This window comes from Onychostruthus taczanowskii, unplaced genomic scaffold, assembly GCF_017590055.1.
Source record: "Onychostruthus taczanowskii isolate IOZ18803 unplaced genomic scaffold, ASM1759005v1 scaffold30, whole genome shotgun sequence".
Classification (NCBI taxonomy): Eukaryota; Metazoa; Chordata; class Aves; order Passeriformes; family Passeridae; genus Onychostruthus; species Onychostruthus taczanowskii.
In genome coordinates, this window is record NW_024500350.1 from 7679461 (window position 1) to 7696830 (window position 17370).

At 55.1% G+C, this 17370-nt stretch overlaps 1 long non-coding RNA gene across 1 annotated transcript in view; it reads right to left on the bottom strand.

Annotated features, from left to right (window-relative positions):
* The window catches only part of LOC121338498, a 34010-nt gene that overhangs the window by 6136 nt on the left and 10504 nt on the right, over window positions 1-17370 (bottom strand). The gene's annotated exons all lie outside the window — the stretch shown is intronic.

Genomic DNA, 17370 nt, shown 5'->3' on the forward strand with positions numbered 1-17370 from the left:
GGGAGCCAGGGAATTTTGGATTCCAAGATAACAACAGCCCCAAGCTGCTTTTTCCATCTGGAGCCTCGGGAGCCCCCGATCCAGACAGGAAGTTGGAGAGGACGAAGGGGACGTTTGTGGTGTTGGAACATCTGCTCTGCAACACCCAGGAGCCCCTTCTGGCCCAAAGCCTCAGGGCTGGAGCACGGGGGGTCTGAGAGATGCTGCAGCTGCTGGGAAGAGCCTGGCTGAGCTCCTGGCATCCCACAGCATCCCAGAAATCCTAGGAACTCAGCAGACAGAGCCCAGGGTGCTGTGCTCACACCCAGAGGGGTGGCAGGTGACAGCCCCAGGTCCTGTTTGCTGGGAAGAGCAGGGACAGCCCCATTCCTGCCTGGGAATTGCCCAGCTCTGGGCATCAGGAAAGCAAGGATCAGTCCATGCAGAACACCCAGCCCTGTGTCCAGGGGGCCTCACCGTGGCAAAGCCACCTCCCACCCCGGCTGGAGCCCCTCCTGAGCTGCTGCTTCCAACAGGATTTGCCCCCATTCAGGCATGGGAAGTGTAGGAAAACTCCCTGCCAGAAGGCAGAAATCACCCAGAGGTGTCACTGTCCCCCGTCCCTCAGGCTGAGGCACTTCAGCCCTGCTCCAGGGACACAGCAGGGATGGATCTGTGAGTGCCCTGGAGGGAACTCACAGGGATTTTAACATTTCCTGCCAAGGAACCGAGCAGATGTTGGATTGCTGGCAGGGACCTCGTGTGTGCTCCCTGAGGAACTCAGGAAAAGTCTTGGGAGTGCAGGGACACTTTCCTGTGCCCACAGTGATCCCTGCAGGGACACTTTCCTGTGCCCACAGTGATCCATGCAGGGACACTTCCCTGTGCCCATCCATGGCATTCCCCATTCCTGCACTTGGCTTTCTGATGAATTTGGTCCTGGCCAAGGGAGCAGGGATGAGCCAGAGCATCACCTGCAGGGATTAAATCCATCCCACACTCAGCAGCATGGATAATCCAAGGAGAAACCCTTGGAAAGGGGTGCAGGCATGGACACCACAGCAGGGCAGCCACAAGGATTTAGGAACCATGGGCATGATAAGAGGAGAAGGGTTCTGGGACAATGCTGACTTGTTTGCATGAGCACAGCTGATTTTCCTGGGAAAACAGCCTGGAAACCACGGGAGGAGCTGTGCAGGGATAACAGAGCAGAGGTTTGGAGAGATGGTAGGGCTGGGACGGGCTCTGGGGGATGCTGAGCTGGGATCTGCTGCTGCCATGGAAAAACAGCCTGGAAATCACGGGAGGAGCTGTGCAGGGATAAGAGAAGGGAAGTTTGGAGAGATGGTGGGGCTGGAGACAAGCTCCAGGGGATGCTGAGCTGGGATCTGCTGCTGCCCTGGGCTCATCCCGCAGCCATTCCAGCAGCGCTCTCCCAGCCCGGGATTCCCAGAGCCGTCGGGAAGGCAGAGAACGATCCTGCCCTGATGTCAGGCTCTTGGCAAGCGCCCTCCCTCCCCCGACAGACACATCCTGTTGGGATCCGGCTTGGGAACTCCAGGAACATCTGCAACCTCCCTCGCCCCAGCTGCGTGTCTGTACCTGCAGCGCCCCGCGGAGCCCTCCCACATCCCACATCCCACAGATCCCATCTCCCACCCCACACCCAGCGCGCCTGGAAAAGGCAGCACAGCCTCCCCAGCACCGGAGGAATGTTTTGTCCCCAGCGAGTCCCCCCGGGGAAATGAATAAATTGGGAATGCCAAAACCAGCATTCCATGAGATGCCTGGGGAGGCAGGAGAGGAGAAGCACACGTGGGTCAGATGTGTGTGCAGTGGATTCCCAACTCCTGAGGGAAACCTTGTCCTCTCCAGGAGGAAAATTAGGAAAAGTAGGAGCAGCAGCGTGATCCTGACAAGGATGCAGCTGGGAGCGCAGGGATGGGATGGTCACAGCTGGGAGCAGGGCAGGGATTTGGGAAAGTGAGCCTGTAAAACACTGCTAATCCCCCTGAGCACTCAGCAGCCACGGCAGGAGGGCTCTGCAAGCGTTCCAGGAGCAATCTGGGAATGACAGCTCCTGCTGTCCCATCCTGCTGCTCTGCTAGGTGGGAAAAGCTCTCCCTCGGAGCAGGACAAGCCCATCCCATTCCACCCCTGCCATGCCAGGGACACCTTCCACTACCCCAGGCTGCTCCAAGCCCTGTTCAGCCTGGCCTGGGACATTCCAGAGATGGATATCCACAATTTCTTCACTGGCACAGATGAGCTGCAGTGCTGAGGAGCATGAGGGCTGGCTCCGACACCATCCTCATCCTCACCCTCACCCCATGGACACAGAGATGGGCACAGAGAGCTGGGTTTGGCTCCCAAGGGGGGCAGGAAGTTTTGGCCATGTGGCCCTCATGGCCTGCCAAGCTCATTTGGCTGCTCGAGGCAATCAGTGGGAATGGGGAGGTCAGGGGGGGCTGGTGGGATGCACATCCCCATTCCCAGCTCTCCCCAGGCACCTCTGCAGCTCAGGGGGACAATTCCTGCTCGTGCACCTCAGGACCGAGCTGGAGAGAGGCAGACAAAAGGGACACTTCATGGAGAGGCTGAATGCATCCAGCTCCGTGAAGAAGGAAATTTGTCCCCTCTGCCAGGAGGAAAACAGAACAGAGCAAGCAGGGAAGGGAGAGCCTTTGGAATTCCAGGGGTAAATCCCCCCTGGCACTGCCACAGCCAGCTCTGTCCCAAGCACCAGGCCAAGGGCACCGTGTGCTGCCCACAGCACTCCCAGTCAGGATGCCAGGGCACAGGGAATGAAAGGGAAGAGAAACAGCTTAAATGAGAGGCTGCAGCCGGGCCCTGCTCGCCCAGGATTACCCAGAGGAATCCGAGGCTCCTTTACAGCATGTTCAGCCACTGGAAACACCAAGGAACAGAGGGGGCTGCAGGAGGGAGAGGAGGAGGAGGAAAACAAGGATTCATGTGACCTGGCTTTGGGTTTGGGATGAGGTCTGGGGGCTGCCTGAGGAGCAGACGTGACCATCACTGCCTGCTTTGAGTGGCCACAGGGCTGGTGTCACATTCACATTCTCTGGAAAAATCCCTTCGCCCAGGATTTTTCTCCTGGGAAGCTGAGAAGCCTCAGAGAAAAGGAAAACAATTCTTCTCTCATTTGCTTCTCCTGCGTTTTGCTCCTTTGGAATGTGTTTGGAGATTGTTCACCCACAGGTGATTGTTCCATTGGACTCTGCTGTGAGTTGTTTTCACTCTTTGGCCAGTCAGGGCCAAGCTGTGTCAGACTCTGGAGAGAGTCACGAGTTTTCATTATTATCTTTTTAGCCTTCTGTCTGTATCCTTTCTGTATTCTTTAGTATAGTTTAGTATAGCATTCTTTAATATAATATAGATCCTAAAATAATAAATCAGCCTTCTGAGAACATGGACTCAGATCATTCCTTCCTTGGTCTGGGGTGAACCCAAAAACAATAAGCTGGGAACTGGTGCCAGCCAGGGGAGGCACCTCTGGGACTGGAGGAGCTGCCACCTCCATATGGAGCAAAAACACAACCTAAAAAACTCCTTACTGAAGGAGCTGAGCGCCAGGCAGCCACAGGGAGACCTTTCATGGCAAGGGCACCCATCACCTTATGGGGCAATGATGGGATCCCAACCAATGGGATCTGTTGTCTCACTGGGGAGCAGGGCTGGAAATCCCCTCACCACTGTGGGATTTCTGAGGCCACTGCGGAGCTCCCAGCCACACCTCTCCCAGGAAATCTGATGGAGCAGCGTGGGTTGAGCACTGCAGAGCACTGAACATCAATCCCAGTCCCAAAGCCACATCCTGCTCCTGCTCTCCAGGGAATGCCATCCCCGCTCCCCCTGCAGCCCTGCAGGGACCTCCTGGCCACCAGGAGAGAGCCCTGGCCTCTGTCCCTGCAGCCCCAGGGCCAAGGGACACGCTCCCCAGCCTGTCCCACCACCAAGGGAAGGCACAAAGCATCTCCCAGCTGGTTTTATCACCAGTGGGAAAGCTGTGCGCATCCCAGCCCCCCGTGGTGCTCCAGGAGGCACTCCCTGATTCCTGCACCCACTGAATCTCTGGTTTATTGCCACCGGAGAAATCCGTCCTTGCCGTGGACAGGGCGTTTTTGGAAAAGGCCACTACGACCTCACAAAGCTCCTGCTCCTCCTCCAGAGCCAAGGACAGCATCCACCAGTATCCACACCCCTTCCTCAGGTTTCCAATCCACCTGATTTAACCTCCAGGAAAAAAACCCCAATCTTCAGAGAGCCAGAGGGAGTAGCACCAATAAACCAGCAGCATTTTATGGGAACATGGAAAGGTTTGGGATGGGAGAGACCTTAAATCCTATCCAGTGCCATGGGCAGGGACACCTTCCACCATCCCAGGGTGCTCCAAGCCCCGTCCAGCCTGGCCTTGGACATTTCCAGGGATGAAACAGCCCCAACCTGTCCTGCATGGAGAATTAGACCTGGCTTAAGCACTTCATCAAGGGCAAGGCAGGGCTCAGAGATGAGCAGCACCTCATGGTGGCCACCAGGACCTCGTTGGGAGCCACCTGCTCCCCCCAGACCCAGCAGGGATCAGCACATGGATAAAGGATCCCAAAACCTCACCCACCCCCACAGCCCCTTCCCAAGCTCATCCTCCTCCCCACAGGAGCTGCAGTGCAGCCCTCGAGGTGCCCACAACAAATGTGGGGGCTTCAGGATTCCCCCAGATCCAAGGAAAAGAAAGAAAAGGTTAAACAAGCACAGAAAGCAACGGCAGCTCCATCCAAGAGCAACAGCCTTTGGCAAGTGGCTTTGGAAAAATTCATAATTCTGCAAAATTTCAACAGCGGGGAAGAGGATGGGGAGAGGGGGGAAAAAGGCAGCCTCGAAATTCAGAAATCCCTTCAAATTCTCTCCCCAAGCCCAAGCAAGGCTGGGAAAGAAGGAGCAACACAACATGTTGTTGATGACTTTTCCATTAAACCCACACTCTAAACCCCCTCTTTGTATCCCAACCTTTGCTTGCAGCTCAGCAGGCCCCACTTCTTTTTTTTTTTATTATCCCTCCCCTGCTCTCCCTCCTTTTTAATAATAATAATAAAAAAAAGTTATATGACTTTAATTAAATGCACTTATTAAAGGGTGAGCTATGTGCAGAGGCTGGGTTTGTGCTGCAGGCACATTTTCCAGGGAGCTGCCGAGTGTCTGCATCCGCCCGCCCCGGGCCCTTTTTAATGCCCAAATAAATCCCCACCTGAGGTGCTGACAGCTTTTTATGCACTCAGGCAGCCAAGAAAGTAAACACAGGGGCAAAGTTTTAACCTCTTGCAGGCACAGAAACTCCCCCCAGTTAGGTCCGGCTCAGGTGGGAGGGCCCAGCAGCAAAAGCGTCCCCTCAGTGTCCTGCCAGTGTCCCCAGGGCACACCTGGACAGGTCTGAGCCATTCCAGCCTTTCCCAGCCTTGTCAGCTCAGGGACCCACTGACAGCAGCAGTAAATAATTGTCATTAAATGCTAAGCAAGTCCCAGGGCCACGGAGATGCTGCAAGGGGTGGAGCAGCTCTGGAGACTGGGAGTGCTCACCTGGAGAGGGGAGAGCTCCAGGAGAGCTCAGAGCCCCTGCAGGAAGCTTCTAAGAACCAGGGGAAGCAGAGGCACGGAGCAGCCGGAGAGGCAGGGCTGTGCCAGAGCCCTGGGAACAACCCTGGTCCCTCTCCCCAGGGCCAGCAAGGCTGGCAGCACACAGGGAATGGCTTCCCACTGCCACAGGGCAGGGATGGGTGGGATATGGGGAGCAATTCCTGCCTGGGAGGGTGGGATGGCCCTGGAAGAGAATCCCAAGAGCAGCTGTGGCTGCCCCTGGATCCATGAAGTGTCCCCAGGCCAGCCCGGGGCAGTGGGAGATGTCCCTGCCCATGGCAGGGGGATGGATCCATGGCCTGCATGGGATTTCAGGTCCTTTCCAAGCCAAACCACCCCCTAATTCTGTGATAACAGGAAAGCTCTGCCTGTCCCAGTTGGAATGCAAGGCTGGAGAGGTGTCAAGTGATGGAAAACATCCTCTCCTCCCTGTGGGAGCCTCCCAGCAGCAGCCCTGAGGGTTGGGGTTCCTGGGATGCCAGGCTGGGCCTGACTCCACAACACCTCCACATCAGCCAGGATTTGCATCCCTGCTTCATCCCCAGCCCGGGGTTTGCATACTGTCAGTGGGGGAGCAAAGATGGAGCAGATAGTGGCAAACTCCAAACAAACTCAGGCGGGAAGGAAAGGAACCAAATGCTGCTTTTTCCCTGGGCAAAACGTGGTGTTCCCCTTTTCCAGTGCTGAACAGGAGTTTCACCAGAGCTGCCACACTTGGAAACAGCAACTTTGAATTCTAAACGTGTCCAATTCCCAACCTCCCAGCGCAATTAACAGCCACTAATTAACTCCATGTGCTCAGGCCCTGCCAAAGCCAGGCTGGGCTCCTGAGAGCTGCCAAAGCAGCACCTCCCAAAGCCTGGATGCAGGAAGCTCCTCCCCGGGATCCCAGGATGCTGCAGCCACCTCCTCCTCCAAAAACCAGGAGATTCCAGCAGCCCCAGCTCCTGGATGAGGAATTCCCTGGGGAAATAAAGAATTCCCACACAGAGCTGGAGGCTGCTGGTCAGCACTGGGAAGGGATGGGCATGGGATAATGGGATCGGGATGGGGTTGGGATGGGATGGCACTGCTTCCCCTCTGTAGCACACACAGATCCCTGGAAGCCAGGGAGTCTCAGCCCTGCTCCAGAGGGAAAAGCTGGGATCCTTTGGAATATCCTGCAGAGCACCAAGAGTTGGATGCACCTTGTGAGCCCCGTCCAGCCCGGGATATTCTGGGATGCTCTGGCACCTCCCATCCCAGCCACGAGTGGAAACCAGCAGGATCCTCCATTCTGCCAGCAACAACGCTCTGCACTGCTATTTTTAAGGACATTTTTGGGAATTTGCAGCAGCCCAGCCCTCAGTGGGTCACTGGGACAGCGTGTGGCAGGGCTGGGCTCCAGCAGGAACCTCCCCCTTGTCTGGAAAAATTACGGCCTGGCCGCTGCTCCCACATCTGACAAGACGCCGCATGCTCGGCTAATCCTGCCGGAGATTAACTCTGCATCTGAATTCCTGCCTCTCCATGTGGCAATTAGCAAAGGTGCTGCTAATGGGGGGGCTTTTCCCCTTCTTTAAGCTCTTGGCAAGGAGAGCACAGCACTTTCTCCTGGCTGGCTGGGAAGGGTTGGGTCAAGGTGGATCTGGGGTCACTTCCCCCCTGCTGTCACCCCAAAGGTGCTGCCTGCTTGTGGGGAGAGGAAAGGAGAAGCTGGTCCAGTCCTAGGAGAAGATCTGGGATGGATTTGCTGCCAATGGATCCTCACCAAAAACTGCTCCTCCTCCTCTGGTTCAGGAGCCCCCAAAGTGCCACATCTCACCCCAAAACAGCTGAGATCCAACAGGGGATCCAATAGGGGCACAAAAGGGATCAGCTGCTCCAAGGAATCCCAAAAGCCCGAGGCCTTCAGTTGCCAAACAGGAACAATTCAACCTAACCCAAGACTCAGAGAGGAAATAATTCCAAAAACATGAGGAGATGATTTTTTACGGAAGCCCCAGCCTGGTCCCGTGCAGATCCCAATCCCACACTCCAGGGCAGCTGTTCCCACTCCACAGACACTGAGTGACTCCAGCAGCACTGGAAGCAGCTTGTGGGAAACTCAGGAGAGGATTCCCTCAACAGAGCAAAGACAACTCCTACTGTACACTGAGAAAAAGGGGAAAAAAAGGAGAAAAAAAGGAGAAAAAAAAAATGTATCGAGTGCCTGGAGCTGTCAGAAAGATTTCTGCAGCTTTGGCAAGACAGACACAACTAATTTAGCACAGCCTGGCTGAGGAATATTAAGGAATATTAAGCTGTCAGTCTGGATGATAGGAATTTAATCACTGGGAACAGATCAAAGCTCGGCAGCACCATCAGTGGTGGGCTGGACACGAAGGGATCGGAGGGTGGGATGGGCAGGAAAAGCCTGTCCTGCAGGAACAGCCCCCTCTGGATGTCACTGCCACAGGGACTGTCATTTTGGGGTGCTGGATCCCCTAGGGCAGGCCCCAAGGATGGGAATGCCATGGAGAGGGAGGCTGAGGCTCAGGAGGGCCCTGGATTCCCACAGAAATCCCTCCCCAGAGGGTGGCGAGACCTGGCACAGCTGGGACTGGAAGTGTCCCAGGCCAGGTGGGATTGGGCTGATCCCAACTTCCATCCCCCTGTGCAGGAGGAGCAGCTCAGCCTCTCCCTGGGATCCCCCAGAGCTGTGCCAGGGCCAGCAGCTTCCCCTGGCACCACAGAGCCAACAACATCCCTTTGTGCCACCTCCCTCCGTGTCCCTTTGTGCCACCGCCCTCGCAAGCAGAGGAAGGGGAACAGCAGCTGGGGACAGAAAATTCCCAAGCAGACCCCACTGCTGCAGGGATTTAACCTGGGTTGTTCCAGCCTTTGGCTGCTCCAGTCATTTTTCCTGGGTTTTTTTTTTGGGCAAGAAACAGAATTCCCATAAAATCTGCCCACACCTGGGCCTGGGAAAACCCAGAGCTCACTGCCGGGGGAACAAACCAGGTGGAGACCCCACTGCTGCAGGGATTTAACCTGGGTTGTTCCAGCCTTTGGCTGCTCCAGCCATTTTTCCTGGGTTTTTTTGGGCAGGAAACAGAATTCCCATAAAGTCTGCCCACATCTGGGCCCAGAGCTCACTCCTGGGAGAACAAACCCCTCTGACACTGGGTGGGCACTGGATCAGCCCAATCCCTCCTGGTGCAGACAGCTCCTGGGAGTCTCAGCCCTGCTCCAGAGGGAAAAACTGGGATTCTTTGGGATGTCCTGCAGAGCACCAGGAGTCAGATGCACCTTGTGAGCCCGAGATATTCTGGGATGCTCCAGCACCTCCCGTCCCAGCCACGAGTGGAAACCAACTGGATCCTCCATCCTCCCATCACCAACTCTCTGCACTGCTATTTTTAAGAACTTTTTTGGGAATTTGCAGCAGCCCAGCCTCCAGCAGCTCCAAGGCCTCAGCAGCCCCCAGCGTGCTTCCCAATTAAGCAGCGCAGCCCTCCCCGATTAGGGAGCCCGGTTACATAAACCTAATTAGCAGGGCTCCACTTGCAGCACGGCCACTGGCTCTGCTAATCCAGGATTTGTCCCCAGGAGCTGCTGGGAGCTGGCAGTGCCAGCCAGGCTGCTCACGTGGGCCGGGCACAGCAGCTCCGTGCCCCCAGGAATGAGGCAGCAGAGGGGAGCCGGGCTGGCAGCACTCGGGGCTTTAATCCTCTCAAACAGCCCCAGACAGGATGGACTGCTGCAAAGAAACACCGGGAAAACTTCCCAAAAGCTGGGGAGGAAGGTCAGGATTAGGCTGGAGCAAAGCTGGATCCTTCACTGCTGAGGCAGCTGCAACAGGAGCTTTTTGGGATGGGGGAGAGGCTGCAGCCACTCTGCTGGACCCCAAAACGTGCAGCAGCTCTGCTGCATCCCCCGAAAGTCCTTCCCAACGACTCTGGAGCTTGTGCTGGAGGAAAGGGAAGCTCCTGTGCTGCCAAGTTCAGCAGAAGCAGCTCTGAGTTAAGCTAATCTTAATGAGGGATCTCCAGGCTAACCCCACATCAATTGCAGGATTCCCCAGGCACTGGAGGATGGCACCAGCTCCTGGTAATTGGATCACTCGGGCTTTGAAAATCAGGATTATTCCAAGTGAAATAAATCCCCAGATTTGACCACAGACAAAATTCAGATTCTATTCCTTTTTTTTTTTTCCTTCCTGCCTTTTCAGAGTTTGGGTCTGTGTTACCAAACTCAATTTACAAACAGAAAAGCTGCAAAGTTGCTCAATAAAACAGAAAAACGAGGTTGCAGAGCCCTCAGCCGACAGCAAGATCTCAAATTTTAAGCAAAACCATCGCCCCAGAGCCAGGAGAGGTCCCAGCTCTGGCTGCTCTCACCAAGCCCATCCAGAGGGACCAGAGCAGGGCCCAGCTGGGATGGATTTCATGGATTTTCCTGCTCACACTCCTGTCCTTAGCCAAAGGGAGCACTTTATTCCCTGGATTGTGGGGAGGTGAGGCCAGGACAGCATCCAGAGCTCTGGCAGCAGCGTTCCCCCTACAGCAATCTGAATTTAAAACCTGCTCGTGGCAGCTTGGAGAAAAGCAGGCATTGGGCTCCTAATCCCTAAAATTAAAGGGGATCCAGAAATCCCAGTTTGGGAGTTTTCTCCCTCCTGAGCTTCCCACAGACAACGTGCTGCAGCCTCGGCAAAGGCAGCTCTCACACACAGCCTTAAATAGAGGTTAAATCCCACACTGACACACAGCTCCATCACCCCAGAGGATCCCAAAAATCCCTCTGGCAAAGGAAACTGCCCCTCCTGGAGCCCGGAACTCCGGGGATTCCAGCCCTCACTCCTTGGTCCTTAGGGCTGCTCCTGCCTCCACGGTGATGCTCCCGAGGTCGGAGCAGAGCCAGGCGCAGCCCTAGGGACAGGGAAGGGACCAAGCCCAGCCTCCAGCTTCCCTCAGGTGAGTCCTTATCGAGCAGCCCCACCCCCCAGGTGAGCCCTTATCAGCCCGCGGCACCACAAAGGGCCATAAAGGGCCGGGAGGTGACAGCTGTGCTCCAGGTGTGCCCCAGGTGGGGCAGGGCCCTTTCATCTCGCCTCAAACCTGGCACAGACCGGGGAAAAACCCAGCAGGATGGGCTTGGGGCTTCATGGAGACCTTGGGAATTTGTTATTCCCTGGCATCCATCCGTTGGGAGCAGGAGGAACTGGGCTTGCTGGCACTGCCCCGTCCCAAGGGATTTAGGGGTGACATTTCAGCAAGGAGAGCCCCAGCAGCATTCCTAAAGGAAGGATGTGGCTGTGGGGACAGCAAAGTCCGGGAAAAACAGCAAGTGGAAGCTTGATTTGTGACCAGACCTTTCCTTTGGCCAAACTCCCTGAGGACACAGCACAGTGGGAATTTAACAAGAGTGGGATTTTAACCCCAGCGGGATTTTAACCCCAGCCCAGCACATCCCAAGGGCAGAGGTCGCTCCTCCTTTTTCCCTTTCAAGCTCCAGCCAGGTGCCAGCCGTGCCCATGGGAAGAGCAGTGCCAGCCCCGCCAGATGTCACCACAGGTGTCACCCCAGGGCCAGGGGACCTGTCCTGCCTGGGCAGGGGCTGGCCCTGTCCTTGGGCTGGCAGCAAACACCCCTTATCTCCCGTCCCTTATCTCCTGGGCAAACAGCGGGGTCGCTCCGTGCCCTGCCCGGACAATGTTTAATTACCCCAATGTTTAATTACCCCAATGTTTAATTACCCCGATCCTCGTGGGAAGGGGCAGCCGGGGGGAGGTGGGAACTGCAGGGGAATTCCACAACGGGAGATGAAACGGAGCTGGAAAAGCAATGGGTAAACAGCCAGGGAATGTTCCTGGGGGGATCTGCTCAGCCTGTAGGAAAAGCTCACACCATTCCCAAATTCCAGCCAGGGAATGTCCCTGTAGGCTCTGCTCAGAAGGGCTCACACCATTCCCAAATTCCAGCCAGGGAATGTCCCTGGGGGATCTGATCAGAAGGGCTCACACCATTCCCAAATTCCAGCCAGGGAATGTCCCTGGGGGATCTGCTCAGAAGGGTTTACACCATTCCCAAATTCCAGCCAAGGAATGTAGTGGGATCTGCTCAGTTCCCTGCAGGAAAAGCTCACACCATTCCCAAATTTCAGCCAGGGAATGTCCCTGGGGGCTCTGCTCAGTTCCCTGCAGGAAGGGCTCACACCACATCCCAAATTCCAGCCAAGGAATGTAGTGGGATCTGCTCAGTGCCCTGCAGGAAAAGCTCACACGATTCCCAAATTCCAGCCAGGGAATGTCCCCGTGGGCTCTGCCCAGCCTGCAGGAAGGCTCACACCGTGTCCCAGACACCACAACCCCCAATCCCAGGATGTTTCCCCCCCGTGTTGTGTGAGCAGCTCCCTTCTCCCGGGAGATGGGAATTCCCAGCTGGAGCAAGGGCTGCTTCTACACCGCCTTGATGGATGCAGTGCTGGCTCCCCAAATCCCTCCTCGCCCTTTGAGGGGTTTGCTGATCCCCTGAAGCCTCTCCCGGCTCTTCCCCACCCGCATTCAGAGCGGGGCACGGGGGGCACAGCCCCAGCAGAGCCCCCTGTCCCCATCCCCTGGAGGGGTTTGGAGAGCCCGGCCCAGCAGCTCCATCCCAGCGCAATCCCCGGGCGCATCCCAGAGCCAGGAATGCGCCGGGAAGGGCAGGGAGCACATCAGGGAGGTGTTAAAGATCTCGGCAGTTGTTTATAACCCTGATTACCCCTTAATCCTCTCGGAGCGCCGCTTTACGAGCCGGGCCTTCCGCGGAGATGCAAAACACCTGGGCAAGGAACCGTGGAGCACAAAAACCTCATCCTCACCTGCCCAAGGAACCCTGGAGCACAAAAACCTCATCCTCACCTGGGCAAGGAACCCTGGAGCACAAAAACCTCATCCTCACCTGGGCAAGGAACCCTGGAGCACAAAAACCTCATCCTCACCTGCCCAAGGAACCCTGGAGCACAAAAACCTCATCCTCACCTGCCCAAGGAACCCTGGAGCACAAAAAACTCATCCTCACCTGCCAAAAAAACCCTGGAGCACAAAAAACCTCATCCTCACCTGCCCAAAGAACCCTGGAGCACAAAAACCTCATCCTCACCTGCCCAAGGAACCCTGGAGCACAAAAACCTCATCCTCACCTGCCAAAAAAACCCTGGAGCACAAAAACCTCATCCTCACCTGCCAAAAAAACCCTGGAGCACAAAAAACCTGAGGGAGCAGGGCTGGAGCTGAGGAACACAACAAGGGCTTTCCAACCTTGCTGTCCTGCAAATCCAGCTCCTCCCACCCTGCCCAATCCTGCCAAATCCTCCTGGAACTTTTGGGACTTGGAGACAGCTAGGTTTAGGAGCATCCTGAGGAGTTTTGGGAGACAGCTGGGTTTAAGAGCATCCAAAGGAGTTCTGGATTTGGAGATGCCAGGTTTAGGAGCATCCTGAGGAGTTTTGGGATTTGGAGACTGTTTGGTTTAGGAACATCCAGAGGAGCTTTGGATTTTGAGACTGTTGGGTTTAGGAGCATCCAGAGAAGTCTCGGGATTTGGGTTTAGGAGCATCCAGAGGAGTCCCAGCAAAGCAGGGGAGGTCAGCACAGAGCTCCTTCCCCATGTTCTGCAAAAGACACCATAACCCCTCGGCACAGAATGCTCCAGCTTTACCCCAGAGCCCGAGCAGGAAAAGCCCCAGCAGCTCCCACCCTCTGCTCCTGCCCCTTGGGATTTTTAACTGGATAAACTGGGAGCTATTCCCAACTATCCAACACCAGCTGCTGCCTCTCAGCCAGCCCCAAAAAATTCTGAAATGCCAAATTCTCCCACCTCACACATTGCAACTTGGAGCATTCCCATCCTCAGCCCGGCCTGGGACAGCTGGGAAGCCCCAGCCCCACAGCCTGGCATTCCCACAGCCAGCTGGAAAAACAGCCCTGGCCCAAAACCTGGCTCTGGGTTTGCTTTGTGATAAAGCTGCACGCAGAGCTCCCATGCCTTGATCCAATTTGGGGCAGTTTGAACACAGAGCAGATGTGGAAAGCATCATCCAACACTCCTGCCAGGGAAAAGGGGCATTTCCCATGGAAAAGGGGCATTTTCCCCATGGAAAAGGGGCATTTATTTTCCCCAGGGAATGCAAAAGCAGCACCCACAAAATACCAGCCTGCAGAGAAGAGCTGAGCAACAGCTCCAAGAGAACAAGAAGTGCTCCCCCTGTGCAGGTGCTCCCCAAAATCCCCCAAATCCAGAGCTGCTCCTCCCCCCCCTAGATGTGTCCCCACCCAGAGGAAGCTGCTCTCCACCTGCCCATGGATTTGCCTGAACTTTGTTTTCCAAGATTTGCTTATCACCCCCATCCCATGGCTGCTCCCAAGTCTCTCCCACCCACAGGAGGGAAAACATCAGGAAAAAATAAGAAAAAATAAGATGGGAATGACTCAAGGGAAAACTCCTAGAGGAAGGAGAGAGAGTTTTCATTTTAAAATTACTTAAATTTGTTTAATTTTAAAGTTGAAGTTATTTCATTTCGAAGTTATTTCATTTCGAAGTTATTTCATTTTAAAATTTTAAGGGATTTTCAACCACTGTGGTTTTCTCCTGGGGAGCTGGGATGCACTGGATGTGACAGATCCTGAGCTCAGTATTCCATCCCAGCCAGGAATTTTACAGAGGGGCTCCTGAGGAACTCAGGGACTTGCAATTCTCATTCTCCTTAAGCAGGAGGCTTTAGGAAATCCCAGCCCTAATGCCTGTGTGCCTGCTGTAAAAATGGGATAATCTCTCTTATCCCAAAGGAATATCAGCCTGGAGCTGCTCAGAGCCTGCCCTGGGAAGAGCCTGGAAGCCACTGGGCAGGGAATTGCTCCCCAAACTCAGCTCCTGCAGCCCCTTTTCCTTGGGATCCCTTTCCCCACAGCTCAGCTCAGCCATTCCCAGAGCCAAGGATCCAAACCCATCAGATCCCACCATTTCCACGTGATTTTGGATTGGTTATTTCACCCCTCACAGGCTCAGTTTCCCCCCTGGATCAAGGAAAAGGACAAAAACACCTTCCACCTGCCTGGTCACAGGGGTTTCCAGCCCCAGGGGATTCCAAAATCCTTGGAAAAGAGGGAGGAAAAGCGTGAGAACAGCCAGAGCCCCCATGGTTGTTTATGGGATGAAGAAATTGAGGCTGAGTCACAGAGCTAGAGCTCAGCATTCCCAGGAGAGCACCAGACTCCCAACAAACTGGTTCCAGAGAGGATTGCAGAGCTGATCCCAGAACAGCATCCCGAGGTCCCAACACCAAGGATCTGGCAGGGCAGGAGCACCTGGGAGAGGATCTGGGATCACTTGCAGGGGAGGTGGAATAAACACTCCACATCCTCCCAAAACTTCCCAGAGGAGCATTCCCAACCACCCCAAGTGAGCTCTTTTATCCCACATGTGCCCCCCTGCAAAAAAGAGCGAAGAGCTGGGGTTATCCTGGGAAAAAGAGGAGGGAAGAGCTGGGGTTATCCTGGGAAAAAGAGGAGGGAAGAGCTGGGGTTATCCCTGCAAAAAGAGGAGGGAAGAGCTGGGGTTATGCTGGGAAAAAGAGGAGGGAAGAGCTGGGGTTATCCCTGCAAAAAGAGGAGGGAAGAGCTGGGCTCACCCCTGCCAGCAGAGTGGGACCCCACAATTCCCTCACCCTTTAAACCCCCCTGGTCCCTGCTCCTGCCCTTGCTCCCTCCCCATCCCGGGATATTTCCTCTCCTGATTTCCCGATCTGCAGCACATGATGCCAGAGCAGAGCTTGGCACAGAGAGGCAGCCACGAGCCCTGGGGGATGTGGGAAAGCACCTCCCTGACTCCTGCAGGGGCTGGGGACAGCAGGATGAGGGCAGCAGCTCCTGGGAAGGATGTTGGAGGTGGGAAAAACAAGTGGCTGCTTCCCCAGGGACTCAGCTGAGTCACAGTCCCACGATGGAGCCAAGGGCCAGCAGGACTCCCAGGATTCCATCTTTCCACAGATTTCATGGAGACAGAAGGAGGAGATCTCCCTGTGTGGGACAAATTCCATCCCAGAACCATCCCCTGCACTGATTATTGCTTTAGAGCATTCCCAAATCTGATCCTGCCCTTTCCTCAAAGGAGGAGATCTCCTTGTGTGGGACAAATTCCACCCCAGAGCCTTTCCTGCACCCTTTATTGCTTTAGAGCATTCCCAAATCGGATCCTGCCCTTTCCTCAGACGGAGGAGATTTCCCTGCATGGGAAAAATTCTGTCCCAGAGCCTTCCCTGCACCCTTCATTGCTTTAGAGCATTCCCAAATCTGATCCTGCCCTTTCCTCATGGAAAAGAGAATCCCTCTGCAGTCAGGCCAGGCCAGGCTCCTTCCCAAGGGCAGGGAAAAGCCTGGAAGCAAAGGAACTGCAGCAGAGCAGGGCAGGGAAAGCCTGGAGAGCCTTGGGGCAGCTCCTGCAAGGGCAGCAAAGCTTCCAAGGGAAAAGCAGGAGTTTCACAGGATCATGGAATGGTTTGGCTTGGAAAGGATCATTCCGTTCTACCCCCTGCCACGCATTTGGTGGCCAAAAGCCACCACCAGCCCAGGAAGGAGGACTGGAAACAAAGCAAAAAGGAGAGGGAGGGAGGAAGAAGGTGAAGGGGATGGACAGGAGGGGATGGAAGCAGAGGGAAGGATCTGCTCGGAGCCTGTTCCTGAAATTTGCAGCCCGTGTGCCAGGCACTCCCGAATACTAATCAGAGCTGAAAAAATATCAAACAATTAGGAAGGAAAGTCTCCTGGCAGGGTTTCTCCTGGAGATGTCGGGCTGGTTTTGTTTATGAGCGGGAGGAAGTGGGAACCGCTCCTGTTTGTTCTGCGGGAGAAAAGAGAAAGCTCCAGTGTTTTAATTTCTCCGCTGAAAACCCTGGAGATTTGGCCTGAAACGGAGCAGAGAGGCTGATCCAGATTCACCCGCAGCCTTTTGTTACAAGAAAATATTTGAGTCGTTTTTTTCCTCCCTCCCCTTCTGCGTGGGCAAAGAAAGGGGCAGTGGATACAAAGCCGGCATTTTTTGTTCCCAGAAAATATCAATGAAAAGAGCATTCCAGAGGCCAAGGGCGCAGCGCAGCTCCCAGGGCACTGGAGGTGTCCTGGCTGGCCAGATGCACCCCAGAAAAGGCAAAAATATCACCTCAAAAACTCCTTTTTGTTAGAAAGGCAGGTGAGCAACACTTGGGAAGCCTAAATTGAGTTTTTAACCAGGTTTTTCCTCCCAGGGACACACACGAGGCTGGGAGAGGATGAGGTCACACGAACTTCATTTACTCGGAGGTGCAACTTGCAGCTCCTCAGATGAAAAATCCCTGGATCAACATTTTCCTTTGGTTTTCACACGGGAGGGCCTGAAGCAGCACCTCAGAAGAAAAGAGAAATCGGGTTTAGTGCGGGCTGTAACAGCAGGAGGAGCTGGGGAAGGAGCTGGGGAAGGAGCTGGGACAGATCCTGGGTGAGGAAAAGCAGATTCCAGGACAAATCCCAGCATCCCAGGGCCAGAAGGGACTCCTGGGGCGCAGAGCAGTGTGAGAACCGAGCTCAGGCTGTGTCCAAGGCTCTCAGGGCCCTTTCAAAGCTCTTCCTCCACAGGGAGCAGCCCGGGGATGGACAAAATGTGCCATTCCCGGCTGAAAACTTCCCAAAAACCCGGCTTTTCACAGCAAACCCCAAATGCCTTCACCATGGAAACCCAGCCCGGGGCTGGTATCGCCACTGGAATT